The sequence below is a fragment of the Mirounga leonina genome, unplaced genomic scaffold, assembly GCF_011800145.1.
Source record: "Mirounga leonina isolate KUSES-001 unplaced genomic scaffold, KU_Mleo_1.0 Mir_115, whole genome shotgun sequence".
In the NCBI taxonomy this organism is placed as follows: Eukaryota; Metazoa; Chordata; class Mammalia; order Carnivora; family Phocidae; genus Mirounga; species Mirounga leonina.
Window position 1 is genome coordinate 61531666 of NW_023270268.1, and position 15511 is coordinate 61547176.

Here is a 15511-nt window from a genome sequence, read left to right on the forward strand (position 1 = left end):
ACTGAATTTCAATTCGTAAAAACTCAGATACATATTAAAATCAATGCACGACCGTAACCTGGTGTTCATTTTATAGTTTAACAAATGGAGAAAATACAATCTTCTTAAATTATTCTGATTTATAATCTTCCCTAAGTAACATAATTAAGTTTTACTACCCATCCATTGGTCAATATCTTGACATTTTCTTCCCTCAGTGTCCTTCGTTTTAAACTTTAAGTATCTGCATCCTTAAAAAAAATAATAATAAAAAAGATATGTTTTAAACAACCTACACTTCGTTTATACATAGTTTGACTATTTTGAGCAACTTGACTGGTTACTAACTAGCTAACCCATTTAGAGTTGTTTACAAGATTAAATGTGATAATAACTTAATGTGACTAAAGCAATGCTTGGCACATGGTAAGCACCTAATAAATGTTAGCTGCATCAGCAGCGGCATCGAAGTGACAAGTAAGTGGCCAAAGAGTCAGGCTTGCATTTATAAAAAATGGTATAGATTCCCAGTTTAACCTAAGGTGTAACACAGCACTGTACATGAAAGAAAGTATTATTAGTAGCTACTAAGTCTTTTTGGTACAGGTGGCGAGTCAACACTTGACCAAATACCTATTACACAGTAGGCTCTCTGCTACATGGCTTATATTAGGGCTCTGTCTATGTATACAAACTGAGCTGAAGTTAAAAAAGAAAAAAACAAAACAAAACACTCTAGTCTCTCCTCAATTTAAATGCCCCCAGGGTAGAATCTTTAGATCCTAAAGGGAAAGTAAGTTCAGAAAAAACAAAGGCAAGAGGGAAATGTCAGAAAATACATATATGCAGCCCTTACAAAGGTCTGCCTGGACTAAACAAACACAAATTAAAACAGTACACAAAACCGAGAGTGTAACAACAAAATCTTTCTATCCTACATTTATAATAATTCAATAAACAGTAATTTCTCTTTCTCCCTGTTCGAATCTTTTCAGGTTCTTTCTGCTGCACAATTTCAACCAGGTGATTCCAATTTGACTTTGCATCGTTGCAAAGATCATAATGAGAAGCCACGTTTTTCTTTTTCCGGTTCTCCATCCAACATGAGTGCCGTCTGCCTGAGACTCCGTACTGACTGCCGAATCGAATCGTGCCAGAGGCCCAGCCTGAGACAGCCTCCTTCATTTTTCCCCCACGCAAATCTCCCACCCACTTCCGTGCCCCAGCTTCGTCTCCCCTGGATTTCATCACAATCCCACCTCCTGCTCTACAAATCACTTCACTTTTTTTTTCCCAATCTCCTATTTTTCTTTTTTAAGTTATCCTAATAGGAATGATTTGAAATTTACATATACATGGACATCAAAATCCTCACCATGGTGAAAATGTGTTTAAAAGTAAACTTCAGGGAGCCTGTGTGGTTCAGTCAGTTAAGCGGCTGCCTTTGGCTCAGGTCATGATCCCAGTATCCTGGGATCGAGCCCCGCATCGGGCTCTGTGCTCAGCAGGGAGCCTGCTTCTCCCTCTTCCTCTGCCTGCCTGCCTGCCTGCCTGCCCGCCTGCCTGCCTACTTGTGATCTCTCTCTCTTTCTGTCAAATAAATAAATAAAATCTTTAAAAAAAAAAAAGTAAAGCTTCATGTGAAGAGAGCTCTAGGTTTAAGTGGGTAGAATAAATGAAGTTATTATTTTAAAGGAAAATGCATTATTGAATTGAGCCAATAACTTATTTTCCAGTTGAATTCAACTTGTTTTCCTACCAAAATATAGATTTGTACTTTCACATGTATCATTGCTATAATGCTTTTATTTCTAGTTCTTTTAAAATGTTACATACAAGAACCTAGCTATAATATCACTGTATACACTCTTCTGCATTGGGGGGAATTCCCATCCATCCATCAATTTATTTTAAGTAAGAATAACACAGGAATGAAATCCCTGAATATTTTAACATGTTCCCTGAAAACGTATTAATGACTTTACAACATGACTATAAAATACACAATTTTCTACAAATGTGCGAGTATGTGCTAGGTAGAAGGGCTATCTAAAAACACATATTATCTCCTGTATCAACCTCCTTCATCTACTATAGGAGGAAAGGAAAACTTGAGGTAGTGAGACTTCTGCAATGTACACATCAGCCGGTGGCAGACCTATAGTTTGTCCACATCATACCTTTCAGGGAAAGAATAATAATATATGGCACTGGCCACCTCAAGACCCAGCTCTCTTGATGGTGTGTTGGACTGTATCCAAACACCCCAGACACAAGACAAATTATTACAAACCAGACATTAAGTATTCTATTTCACCATCTCCATATTTGAAAAAAAGAAGAAAGAGAAAGAGAGGGGGAGGGAGGAAGGGAGGGAGGGAGGAAGGAAGGGAGGGAGGAATAATGGAAGCAAGGAAGGAAGGAAATGATACAATTCAATCTAGGTTGATTATAAAGGGTTTGTAATAGGTTTCTGGTGTGTCTTACCTTCAAATCTTCAGGTTATGCCCGAAATCCAAAGACTGGTGTCCTTCTAAAAGGAAGGAGAGGGGGATTTGAGACCCAGAGACACAGAGGAAAAGGCCCAGAGGAAAGAACAGAGGCAGAGATTGGAGGCATGCAGCCCCAAGGCAAGAAACACCAAGGGTTGCCTGCAGCCAACAGAAGCTGGGAAAGAGGCAGACAACAGATTCTCCCTCAGGGCCTCCAAGAGGAGACCAACAGGGCAAACACCTCAATTTTGGCCTCCAGAATTATGAGAAAGTAAGTGTCTATTGTTTTAAGCCACCAAGTTTACGGTAATTGGTTATGGCAGTCCTAGGAAACTATGCACTCTTAGCCAAGATTTACTCAGGGTTGCTGTGAAGGTCGAATGAGATGATCAGAAGGCACCTAGCACTATGCTCACTTGGTGAAACCTCCTTTATCCCCTCCTCTCCCCTGGGCAGTGAGAATGCGTATGAGGCAGGTTTTCCCCTACTGCAGATTCAGGCTGACTATTGATCATCCTTATGGGTCTGGAGCTCCTACCTCATTCCTCCCGCTGGGAAGTGCCACATCCTCCTCCCAAGGACATGTCGGTGCCAGCCTGTCTGGCGCAGACTTTTCTTCCTATCTGCTACCTGGCTTCCTTAACATTGCCCTTACCTACCTAAGCTGCTGATAGCAAAAAACGGCTCTCTGGAGAGGGCTGGGCTGGGCAGTAGGACGCTGGTTCTCATAGTCCCAGCTCATCACCGTCCCCCTGGTTGATCCCTTCTGTGGCCTGACACATAACCCAAAAACTTCCACAGATTCAGCATCCTTCTCCCTTTGGACTTCTGTCCTCTTCATGTACTATCTTCTTTGAGAGCTCGATACCAATGTATTAACACCTTTCCAATCTAATTTCATTATCTTGTTTTCTCCTTTTAGAGAAAAGAATATATATATGTACATATATATAAATCACTTATTTTTAATTCTTTTTTTTTTCATTTTTACTTCCTCTAAAAGATGCATACTCTAATGGAAAGAAAAATAGGGAGCCAGACCCTATTCAAGGCCTACATGGGCCACTAATAATGAGCCGTCATGCCAAAGCAAGACTCAAAAACAAACAAAAAAACAAATGGAAAAAATTACTGTGAAGTGGATTTTGTCATTTGAAAACCTAATTGGAAGTCATTTCTTGCTAAAATTCCACCTTTTTCTCTAGTTAACCAAGTAAGAACACGTGTGCAAGCAGACCCGGCCAGATTGCTTGGCAGTACTCTATTTCCTCCCATTTCCCTAACCTCCCATCTGCAAAGTAAAGCAGCAGATGTATAAATAAATATATATATAATTTATCACATGTCCTATATACCACATATATGTTTCATATATTTCATATATATACCCCTACCTAACTCATTGGGATGCAATCAATAAACACGACAAAGGCAGAGCATGTTTAATTCCTTGGAAGACAAGCTCTAAAATTTAAAGTGGTGTTAAAACCTTAATTCTCCCCTTTGCAGAAAAGAATAAACCTCCTCCGCCCTCTTCCTTGTTTTTTCCTTGATTCGGGTAAGTAGTGTGATAACTTGAAAGCCATGCTAGTTATGTGCAAGGGAAAACAGAGAGGCTTCCCGTTCGAATGGAGACTTGCAGAAGCAAGACAAGGCAAGGTTTGTATTCTTGCATGATCGGAGGCAACCTGCAGCATTCAGACCAGAAAGGAAAGGAGAAGAGAGAGCAAGTCTGATTAATGAGACGTATTTTTTCCCTTGCTCTGCTACAGGTGCTCTTCGAGCAATACAGCATTTACTCCTCACAATACCGCTAAGCAGATGTCATGGTTTCCATTTTACAAACGCACCAACTAAGGCTTAGAAAGCTTAAAGAATTTGAGTCATCCATAATTGGGTGACAAATAAATAAAACAGACACCTGCCTCCTTATAACTTCTCTCTTCCACTTTGAGAGGACTCTACAAGAAAGGACTAAGGAGTGACAGAGAAAACTGGACCTAGCTGTTTATATTTCGGTGACCAAACAGCCTTAGAGAGAGAGAGTTTCATTGTAGGTACAGGAAAAAAGCTTCCTGTGCTGAAATCTGATTACAACACAAGTTAAATCCATTGAAACTTATCCTGATATCAAAAGACAAGCTTTGCATACACCAGTTCTGAAAGCTTTGAAACCCTAGTCACGAAGCAGCAGGTGTGGGCTCCATTAAATTGTTCTGGAGGATAAGCACACTCCCCCAGTGCCACAGCTTGCCCAGGATTTTCCATGTTCTCTCTATCCCTCATCTGCTTGAGGCCCACCTAGTGGGGGAGGAGAGAGCACAGAAAAGATCGCATGTCATTTCTAAGGTGAGCAAAGCCTAGAAGTTTTCCTGCACGGTTTTCCCGAACGAAGTGTTCTCATGAGAACCAATAGCTACTGTGCTGGTACCTTGCCCCTCGTAGGCTTATGAATCCAACCAGTGGATATTGACTGAGGAAGCCCTCTAGGCAGGGCACTGTCCTGAAGCAGATTCAAAACCAGTGTTAGGGGGCGCCTGGGTGGCTCAGTTGGTTAAGCGACTGCCTTCGGGTCAGGTCATGATCCTGGAGTCCCAGGAGCGAGTCCCACATCGGGCTCCCTGCTCAGCGGGGAGTCTGCTTCTCCCTCTGATGCTCCCCCCTCTCGTGCTCTCTCTCTCTCTCATTCTCTCTCTCAAATAAATAAAAAATCTTTAAAAAAAAAAAAAAAAAAAAAAACAGTGTTAGAAAGAGCTGTTGCCTTTAGAGAGCTTGCAATCTGGTGGGCAGACACATCCACCCATTAGAAAGCAACTACAATTTCACTCATACCATTCCGACAAGTCTGTCAGGAGAGAAGAAAACTCTCTATAGGCTGGAGAGATGGGGGGAATGGGAACGAGGGCTGGCTTGAGAATGACCTCGAAGGCTGAAGGGGATTTGGGTAGGCAGAGAAGTAGGTTGGGGAAGGACAACTGCTACTGAAGACAAAGCATAAAATTAGTGTAGCTTAAAATTAGTGAGCAGATTAGGAAATATCAAACAAAACCAGTAAATTCAGAGTTGTCGCTACCAAGTCTTTGCCAGGCGGAGATGGCCTGTTTACATCCTGTACTTAACTCACCTCCACCTTAACAGGCTCCTGAGAAGAAAATTTCTGACATGGGACCATTAAAGGCTCACTTTACTTTCCACAAATACATTTGCCTCCTTTCATAGCTGTTTACACAGAGAGTAAACCATCTTTGCTTCAAGATGAATTGTAATTGTCACCCATTTCAGTGAGGTGAAACAGTGGTTGAGGCTGCTGACAGAGTATGAATATTAGACCTCCTAGTGAAGGAACAGAACCAGACTGTCCCAAGATGAGAAGCTCAAGATGGCTCCCGGTAAATTTCCACCTTTTACCTGGGAAAGTGCCATCTGCTGTCCTTAAGAAATACACATTTCAGTGGGCAATAACCAGACATAATCCTTAGAAGCCTGCTTCTTAAAGCAGAGATCTGTGGATACAATTATACATATTATTTGCCACAGCTCACAAAATTTTATGACTACATAGACCCCGAACCAAAACAACAGAGTAATTCTGTAAAAATGAAAATTTCCACCAGATTCTTGGCATGGAAAATAAATGTAGTCTCTATAAATGAGAGATAGCTTATTTTTCCTTTTTAAATTATGTCTCTAATGGGGTGAAAGGCCACTGTCAGTCATGGAACTAGTAGGCAATTAGTTATACCCAAATCATCCCCCAACTGGGGAGTTTCTTGGTCCCAGACATCTTGGCTCCCTACCCAATGTCCACCTCATCATGCTCCATTCTGCCCTCGGGTCTTGACAAATCTAGTACTGAGTAAAAGTCCTCCCTAGAAGTTTGATAGTAGTGGCCAAAAGAGAAAAAAAGTTAATAGAAAAGGAGAATAGCCATCTCTACTTTAAAAGGGGGGGAGGAGGGTCAACTTTGAAATGTCACAAATTTCCATCAACTCCGGAAAATAGAAACTGTCTCATTTGCTTTGTTTTATACAGTGCCCATCACAGTAGCTGAGACTCAGTCTCTCAAATGTTTGTGAACAACTGTAAGTCTCTACAATGAATACGACGTTCAAATGATTCCGTTTTCTCCTTCAATTAAATAAGATTGAATTAATCATCAAATATTGTATCCTGGATACTTGGGGATGGTGCAGCCATTCTGGAAAATAGTTTGGCAATTTTTCAAAAAGTTAAACCTACAGTTACTACATGACCCAATTCCACTCATAGGTACATACTCAAAAGAACTGAAAATGTATGCCCACATAAAACTCATTCACAAATGTCCATAGCTGTATCATTCATAATAATCAAAATCATAGAAACAACCTAAGTGTCCATCAACTGACGAATGGATAAACAAAATGAGGTCTACCCATGCAATGGAAAATTATTCAGCCATAAAAAGGAATGAAGTTCTGCTATGCCTTTTAAGAATGAACCTTATGGCTATTAAGGAGGGCACGTGTTGTAATGAGCACTGGGTGTTATACAGAAATAATGAATCATTGAACACTACATCAAAAACTAATGATGTACTGTATGGTGACTTACATAACATAAAAAAAAAAAAAAATGAATGAACCTTAAAAGCATCATACTAAGTAAAAGCAGGTAGACCTACTGCCTGATTCCATATACTATAGGGCCAAAAGACCACTTACTATATGAGTCCAATTATCTGAAATGTCTAATATAGACAAAGACAGACAGTCAGTTAGTAGTTGCTAGGAGCTGGGGGAAGGGAGAATGGGGAGTGATTGCTAAGGGGAATGGGGCCACTTCTTTGGAGAACTGTATATTTTAAAAGGATGAATTTTGAGATGTGTCATTTTATCTCAAAAAAATATTTGGCTAACTTCTCAGTGAAGAAACTATAGTTAGGAGTTACGTTCCATTCTTCAGGTGCAATGAAAACTATTGATATTCCATATATCTTTTTTCTTTGTCAATAAATATTAGAAAATTTACTGGAATTCTTTATATACTTAAAAAAGAAATGTAAACATTCTTTAAGCATTTGTTATATTATGTAATTAATCACATCATAAAAGCAATAATAATAATGATGATGACTAACATTTATTAAATGCTTACTATGGCACTATTAAATGCTATCAGTCACCGTTCTAAGTACTTTACAGGTATTAACTCTTTTTTTTTTTTAAGATTTTTTATTTATTTATTTGACAGAGAGAGACACAGCGAGAGAGGGAACACAAGCAGGGGGAGTGGGAGAGGGAGAAGCAGGCTTCCCGCAGAGCAGGGAGCCCGATGTGGGGCTCCATCCCAGGACCCTGGGATCATGACCTGAGCCGAAGGCAGACACTTAACGACTGAGCCACCCAGGCGCCCCTACAGGTATTAACTCTTAAAAGAGTTAAAGGACAACTCTATAAGGTGAGTCCTATTCTTATCTCTATTTTTATACAGAAAACTGAGGCACAGAGGGCTTATCCAAGGTCAATCAGCTAGTTAATTGGGAGCCAGTATCCCAGCCCAGGCAGCCTGGTCCAGAGCTGACACTCATAATCACCATTCAATTCCACCTTTAATGAAAATAGGAAAAGGATTAGTGCTAGATGACTCACTGCAGGACCTAATCTAAAGATTTGGCTAAGTTTTCTCACATGCAAGCTCTGCAAGCCTGACCTCCTGGTCTGCTTTTCCTGATCACTAAAGTGAGGGAATGGGGCAGCACCCTCTCTTCGTCCCCAACCACTCTGAGTCTCCATGACCCTGTGCCTAAGTCAATGAGAAACCAAGAGATATTCAGATGCAAATATTCTATAATGAGCATATTGGGTATACCAGGAACTTTGAGTTTAAAATATTTTATAGAAAGCAACTACAAATTTTAGGATTAAACAGCTGAAAAGGCCTCAGGGACTAAAGGACTGGATTGGCTACTAGGCACTTTTTTTTTTTTTTTAATTTAAAAAAAAGGAAATTCTGCTCACTCTCCCTTATAATCAAAAAAATCATTCACTGCATATTTTTTGCTTCCTGGAATTTAATTCCATGATATCTGCTTCAATCCTCAACAAATAAATATTGAAAACCTCCTGTGTGCCAAGCATCTTTCAGGCGCTAAGGACACAATAAGAAATAAGGCAAAAAAGGGCTCCAGCTCATTTTTGAAGAGGAGGGAAGATAATGATAAGCAAGCCAACAAATCAATAAACAAAATAATTTCAGATGGTGACAGTTGCTGAGAAAATAAGGCAGGGTGACACAATGGTAATTGGTTGCTTTAATATCTGATAAAACCTAATCTGTAATTGAGCAAAGATTTTGGTGTATTTCATTCACCTTATCCCAAGTGCCTAGAAGGCACTCAATAAATATGGAATGAATGGGAGGATAAGTGAATGAATGAATAAACAAACAAATGGTAAGTAAATGGTGTTCTCCACATTGTGGGAGAGACTGCTAGCTGATCAGGAAGGCCATTTCTACTTTCTTCTGGGCTCATAGCTCAATTACGTGTATTAGTTTGCTAGGGCTACCATAACAAAATAGCTCAACTGGATGGCTTAAACAACAAAAGTTTATTTTCTCACAGTTGTGGAGGCTAAAAGCCCATGATCAAGATGTCAGCAGGCTTGGTTTCTTAAGGCTTCTCTCCTTCACTTACAGATGACTACCTTCTTACTGTGTCCTTACGTGGCCTTTCTTCTGTGCATGCACATCCATGGTGTCTTTGTATGTCCTCATTTCCTCTTCTTATAAGGACACAGAATGAATTAGGGTCTACCCTCACAGCCTCATTTTAACTTAATTATCTCATTAAAAGCCCTCTCTCCAAATACAGTCACATTCTGAGGTACTGGGGATTAGGACTTCAGCATATGAATTGGGGAAGGACATAATTCCATCCAAAAGAAGGTATTTTCAGCTTCCTTTGCAATTTGGTAGAAACTAGTCACAATGGGGCACGTGGCTGGCTCAGTCAATACAGCATGGGGCTCCTGATCTTGGGGTCCTAAGCTTGAGCCCCACGTTGGACACAGAGATTACTTAAAGAAAGAGAAAAAAAAAAAAAAAAAACAGAAAACCGAAACTAGTCACAAGGCTACAGTCAGTGGAATCTGAGCAGCAGTGTATGCCAATTCCTGGCCTGATCCATAAAAACCTCCACACATAATCCTCCACGGTGTTTCCCTATCTGCTAGCAGGCTATTAACCCCCAAGATGACACTGGAAGCTACAAGGGAAGAAGCCTCCAGTAGACTTAAGTCCCTGAACTGGTGAAGCAGTGCCGCCCTGACAAAGGCATACATTGGACTCTCATATAAGAGAAAAATAAACATATGCTGAGATTTGTTTATCATAGAAGTAGCCCATCTTAATCAATATTACCTCCATTACACCTTCAAATCTATTTAGTCTTTCTTAATAACCTTCTGTGTTATTCAAGCTAAAGAGTTGTGTTTTTTTTTTAAGATTTATTTATTTAGGGGTACCTGGGAGGCTCAGTCGGTTAAACATCTGTCTTCAGCTCAGGTCATGATCCCAGGGTCCTGGGATTGAGTCCCGCATGGTGCTCCCTGCTCGGCAGGGAATCTGCTTCTCTCTCTCTCCCTCTGCCCCCTCCCTACACACTCGATTTATTTATTTTAGAGAGAGAGAGAGAGTGCAAGTGGGGGGGGGCAGAGGGAGAGAGAGAATCCCAAGCAGACTCCAAGCTGAGCATGGAGCCCAACTCGGGGCTTGATCTCACAGCCCATGAGATCATGACCTGAGCCGAAACCAAGAGTCAGATGTGTAACCAACTAAGCCACCCAGGTGCCCCAAGAGTTTTTTTTAAAGGTTTCCTCACAGGACTATGACTTTAATCATTTTCTATGCTCCTCTCTTCCTAAGTTCTTTACTTTCATCCTAAAATACAGAACCCAAAACCAGAGAGAGGCCTCTTAAAGCAAGTTTTCGCTGTAAAACATTGGCAGATTGAAGCCTTAAACATACTATTTATCATGAGATAATACAAAGACATACAAACTGAAGACTCCCAAAATTCTTAAACCCATAGTTTCAACCTCACAAAAGCTTCACCTTTATGGGCCAACTCACAATTGCCAACTGCTGCTGTGGTTCATATGCTAAAAATAAGAGGGCACCAAGAAGGAGCTGGCCAGGCCAAATCTGGGCTGCAGTCCTCCCTGGACCAGGAACAACAAACAAGGTGAAGGAGGTAATGGGGTGGGGGAAGGACCATTCTTCGACGCAGTGATCCCAAGAGCAATGGGAATCCAAAAATAAACATTGGTTGACCCCAGTACCCTTGAACAAGCAGGCAAAGTCACTGAATAACAGAGCCAGCTAATCTACATGCCAATCTAAACTTCTCCTCCTGAGCTGCTACTGCAGGTGGCCAGACCTTTAACTTCTAAGGAAGTTTACCAGAAGAAACATCATTTTCTATCATTGATATCAGTAGCAGATGCATCGGACCAATTCTGACATACCTAAATTTTCCTTTAGGAGCCCAGAAATACAACTCAGAGCCTGGGTGGTGAAATACAATCAGCAGCCTGCCTGTTCCTTCCTTCCTTCCTTCATTAATTTGTTAGTTCATTCATTCAACATTCTTATTCGTGCCTAAAAGGTGCTGGGCACTCTGCTAAGGACTAGAGATACATGAACTAGTAAAATTCCTCTAGGCTTTCACAATCTTGGATTTGGCAGGAGGAACTGAGAAGGAAAGCCCAAATTAAAATGTGGTTAATGTTATACTGGCATGACGGCAAGTTACTCCAGGAACACAGAGAAGGAAATGATCAACTCCTCGCCAACAGATAAATGGAAGTAAAAATTAAAATAGTGGCAAGACATCTAAATTGTGTGTATTACATAGAGTTCATCTACACTTTGTTTTAAAAGAAAGAAGATTTTATCCAAACAGGAGTTTAACAATGTCAAATAACTGCACTGCAGACTCAAAAACACAAGGGGAAAAAGCAAGAAATCAAGTCTCGGAGTCAAAGGAGAAGTCCTGCACATCCACAATCACACTGCCCCTCCTGACCTGTTCTCCCGCCTGTGTCCCCAACACTGACTGCAGAATGCAGCCCAGCCACTGCTTGGCTCCACCCTGGAGGACCTGATGGGGGCAAAATTAGGGGGAGGGCTAATGCTGACAATGGAATAAACCTGAAAACGATGACTATATTGGCTTCCGACCCAGTTTTATTTCCCAAGAAAGTATCTCTTGAGATTCTGAGGCACCATTTTTCTCTGGTTCCCTCCAGCTTTCCCCAGCTAAATCTGCTCCCAAGATTCTCACTAAAGTGCAAAAACACAAACCCCTTAAGATGTCCCCACTTCCACTGTATCTGATTCTGGGCTCCATGAATATATGTTCATACCTGTTGGATCACATTTTCTAGAAACAATTCATCACTTGTCTCCTCCCAACTACACAGCCAACATCTTCACCCTGGATGATGTGTACCTATCATCCAGGTACTCAAGTATCATTTTAAATGCAGTGGTACTTGAAAGACCTAGGCAAACAGTAGGCTTTTTTAAAAAGAAAATGAAATTAAGGACTAAATCATGAACATCAGTGACCTAAACCATGTATACTTTTTGCTTTTTTTATATTTTAACTTGACTTACTTAAAGCAAGTTTCTTTTATAATTGGGAAAATGAGGAGGACAGGTATAATTCTTTTTGGTTGGTGAAATAACAAATTCTTCAAACTCTCTTCAGGGAAGTAACCTACCTGGTCTCAGATTGAGCATGTCATGTTCGTGAATGTCTTTTCTCCTTGTCACCTTCTTAAAATGGTCAATTAAAGCTACTAGTACTTTTCCTTATGACAAGGACATGTATCCAGTGGGAACTGGAATGAAGCCAACACATTAATTTCATGTAATTCAGCTGAATGATTTTATTTCCTCCCAAGACTGACTCAGGGCTCACAGCCAATGCACGGTGGTGTGGTGATGATGTTTCGAATAAGACCCTCCATTGGTCTACTGGATCTGGGCTAGGACAGATCCTCAAAGGACTTTATTGGAGGTGAACTCAAGGTGAACCAAAGTTCCTATGATGAAAATAGTTCAATCAGATCTCCAGAATCTCTTGAGTCATGGGACAGCTGAACAAAATTAGTGTCATGGAGGGGGCAGCAGTAGCCAGACTCTAAGGTGGCCCTAGTGATCCCTTCCTCCTGGTGTTCACACCCTTGTATAATCCCTTCCCATTAACCGAGCCTAGGCAGGACTCAGTGACTCACTTCTAACAAGGAGAATAAGAAGTGACAGTGTGTGAATCAGAGACAAGGTCATAAAGGGCCGAATGTGCCCCCTCCATCACTCCCTCTTGGGGAAGTTGGCTGCCATGGTGTGAGAGGGATGACCATGTGGCAAGGTTCTGAGAGCTGCTGCCAACAGTCTCCTCTGAGGAGCTCCTCTGCTGTTCCCCAGCCTTCTGATGAACTGCAACCCCAGGGCATCCTCTGCACTGCAACCTCATGAGAGACGCTGAGCAGAACCAGCCTGCTATGTCCCACAGAAACTAGAAAAGATGACAAATGCTTGATGTTTTAAGCTGCTAAATTCGGAGGACATTTTGTTACACAGCAGTAATTAATATAGGGGCTTAAAGGTATCCAGCCCCAGGACATGATACGAGGGGTGCCGAAAACATGCCCACACCTGTGCTGTTTCCTCCCCATTGTGCCTGTCAGGCCTGAAGGGCTTGCACCCCTACCTTAAATACGTATGCAGTTCCTCCCGAAGCACACAGTGAGTGCCTTCTGTGTGCACTCAGGATACCAAACGTTAAGGATAGCAAGGCGATTTTTCCCTTCTGAAAAGCTCATTTTCCTTCTCCTTAAGAACCATCCAGTTTCCTTGTCAAAAACAGTTTTCAAGGCTGCTAAAAAGTGAGGCCAACCATTGAACCCCAATCCCAACTAGGAGTCCGATGCCTCCCATTATGAAGGAAAAACAGAGGCCGAAGTGGAACTTCATGGAATGCAGTTAGCCTCCCTGCCGGTCCCCCTAAGTTTAAATAGAAGCATTCCATTCTGCCCTCTTAAAATTAAGTGCTCTCACAAAGCAGACACTGGAGCATAAAATACCTTTTTACTTCACCTATTTGAATACCAGAGATTTGCCTTAAAGGGCCAGGCAACCTGAAGCTTTTCAACCAAAACAAGGCACCAGATTACCGAAGGCAGATGATATTTCATCTTAAGCATCGAGTATATTGTCCTTACCATCAGGGATTCTCGCGGGATTAACACTAAGTAGTGCCTATTACTACATTAATGATAAATCATTTGCATGTCATTAACAAATTTCAGCCAGCCAGGATTAATCCCTCAGTTTATTTTGTTTAACAGCCAATAGGTTCCTTACTCACTGAAATAAAAGGCAGGAAACTCAGACGTTTTCTTCAATCCAGGCAGTTCAACAAAATGCTTATATTTTTTTTTTCCCCACCATTATTATCATCATGCAGCTTCTAGGATAATATACTATTTTTGACATAAAAATATTAACTAGGAAAGCTTTCAATTAGTCAAATATAAGAACAAAAAGACATATACTTAAGGCTTGGCTTGGCTATTGTGAAATGAAGGCATAAGTTGGTCATACAAATACACATTTTCAATAAGAGGATTTTCTAAAAGATTTTTAAAAATAATTCATACCTTTGTTGATTCCACATGTGCTATTTGCAATTTAACATCAGAAAATAATCACTCCAAATGGTTCTCCCTACTATGATTCACCACAGTGAATGATTCTGCCACTCACAGCAAATAAGAGAATGGTTCAGAATGGCTTATTTTCCTGCTCCAATAAACTATGACTAGGCATTCAGCAGATTTTTCTTTTGTTTCTTATTATTTTGCAGAGTTGAGAAAAAAATATGAAAAATAAAAAAAATAACTGAATGGGCCACTGCTTTCAAAACTTATTTAGTCTCACTCATTTATGTCAACCCTGTTATGATTCACTTCCATTCTCCTGTTTTTCTGGTGTGTTTTCCATATTGGAGAACCCTCACCACAAGATGCCCATTCTCTTTTGGATCTCAAGGCACGGCTTACCTTTCCACACAAAAGTCTAAGTGTAAGTGCCCACTGCCAAAATGAATGCATGTGATAAGATTAAAGCATTTTATTAGCTTTTCATTCTGGATATAATTGGCAGAAATCTCCTTTGTTGCATTAATTTTGTATCATTAAACCTATCCAGTAAGTATCTCGACACCAGCTCAATCATTCTAGGTTCCAGCCCAGAAAGTCAACTTACACGAAATAACAGTGAGGCCTGTTGACAGTTTTCAACATACTGTTTTGATTAATAGAGTTTTTGATTGTATACTTCTCTGAATGCCGAGTCTAAAGTCATTAGCTACTAAGAAACAGCTACACCTCCCTTTATCCTCCTACTCTCATCCTTAGGACTTCAGGAATCATCATAAGGAGTCTTCAACTTGCCAATACTTAAAAGGGGGGGGGGGGGAGCATCCAGCATCCCTCTCTAAACTTCCAGAAAAAAATAATAATGAATGACAGACCCAATCATTTTTCATGCCAGTGTAGCCAGATATTGGTATCCTACAACCTAGTCTCTTTCCAGAGCATCTCTCTATATAAGCATGCCTGAGCACGTGCACGGGCACACGTACACATACTATATGGAGCCTGCAAAGTAAGGAATGCCAACATAGCCAAGCAGGGGTTAAGTTAGGAAGCAAAGAGATAATTTGTTGTCTGGAGTTACATGGGGTACATTTTGCACAGAAATAATGTTATAAGTGCACATTTTATAAACTCAGTTAATCAATTTAACTCACATCACCTTCCATATTCCGGATGTCTTGCAGGGTAAAGATATGAATAGACTAGTGGGCTCTAAACTGTTGGGTCAAACGGTAAGTCAGAGGGAGAAGCAGACTCCCCGCCGAGCAGGGAGCCCGACGCGGGACTCGATCCCGGGACTCCAGGATCATGACCGGAGCCGAAGGCGGTCGC

General features: G+C 40.9%; 1 protein-coding gene across 7 annotated transcripts in view; it reads right to left on the minus strand.

Moving 5' to 3' along the window:
* MECOM (MDS1 and EVI1 complex locus) overlaps positions 1–15511 on the minus strand; it is a 540477-nt gene that overhangs the window by 426744 nt on the left and 98222 nt on the right. The window contains exon 1 of one of the 7 annotated variants that reach the window (XM_034998608.1): positions 2467–3414. The exons of the other annotated variants lie outside the window; for them this stretch is intronic. The gene's annotated coding sequence lies outside the window, so the exon portion shown is untranslated. Of the gene's footprint in view, positions 1–2466; positions 3415–15511 lie in introns of those variants that run through there. 7 annotated transcript variants of the gene reach the window in all.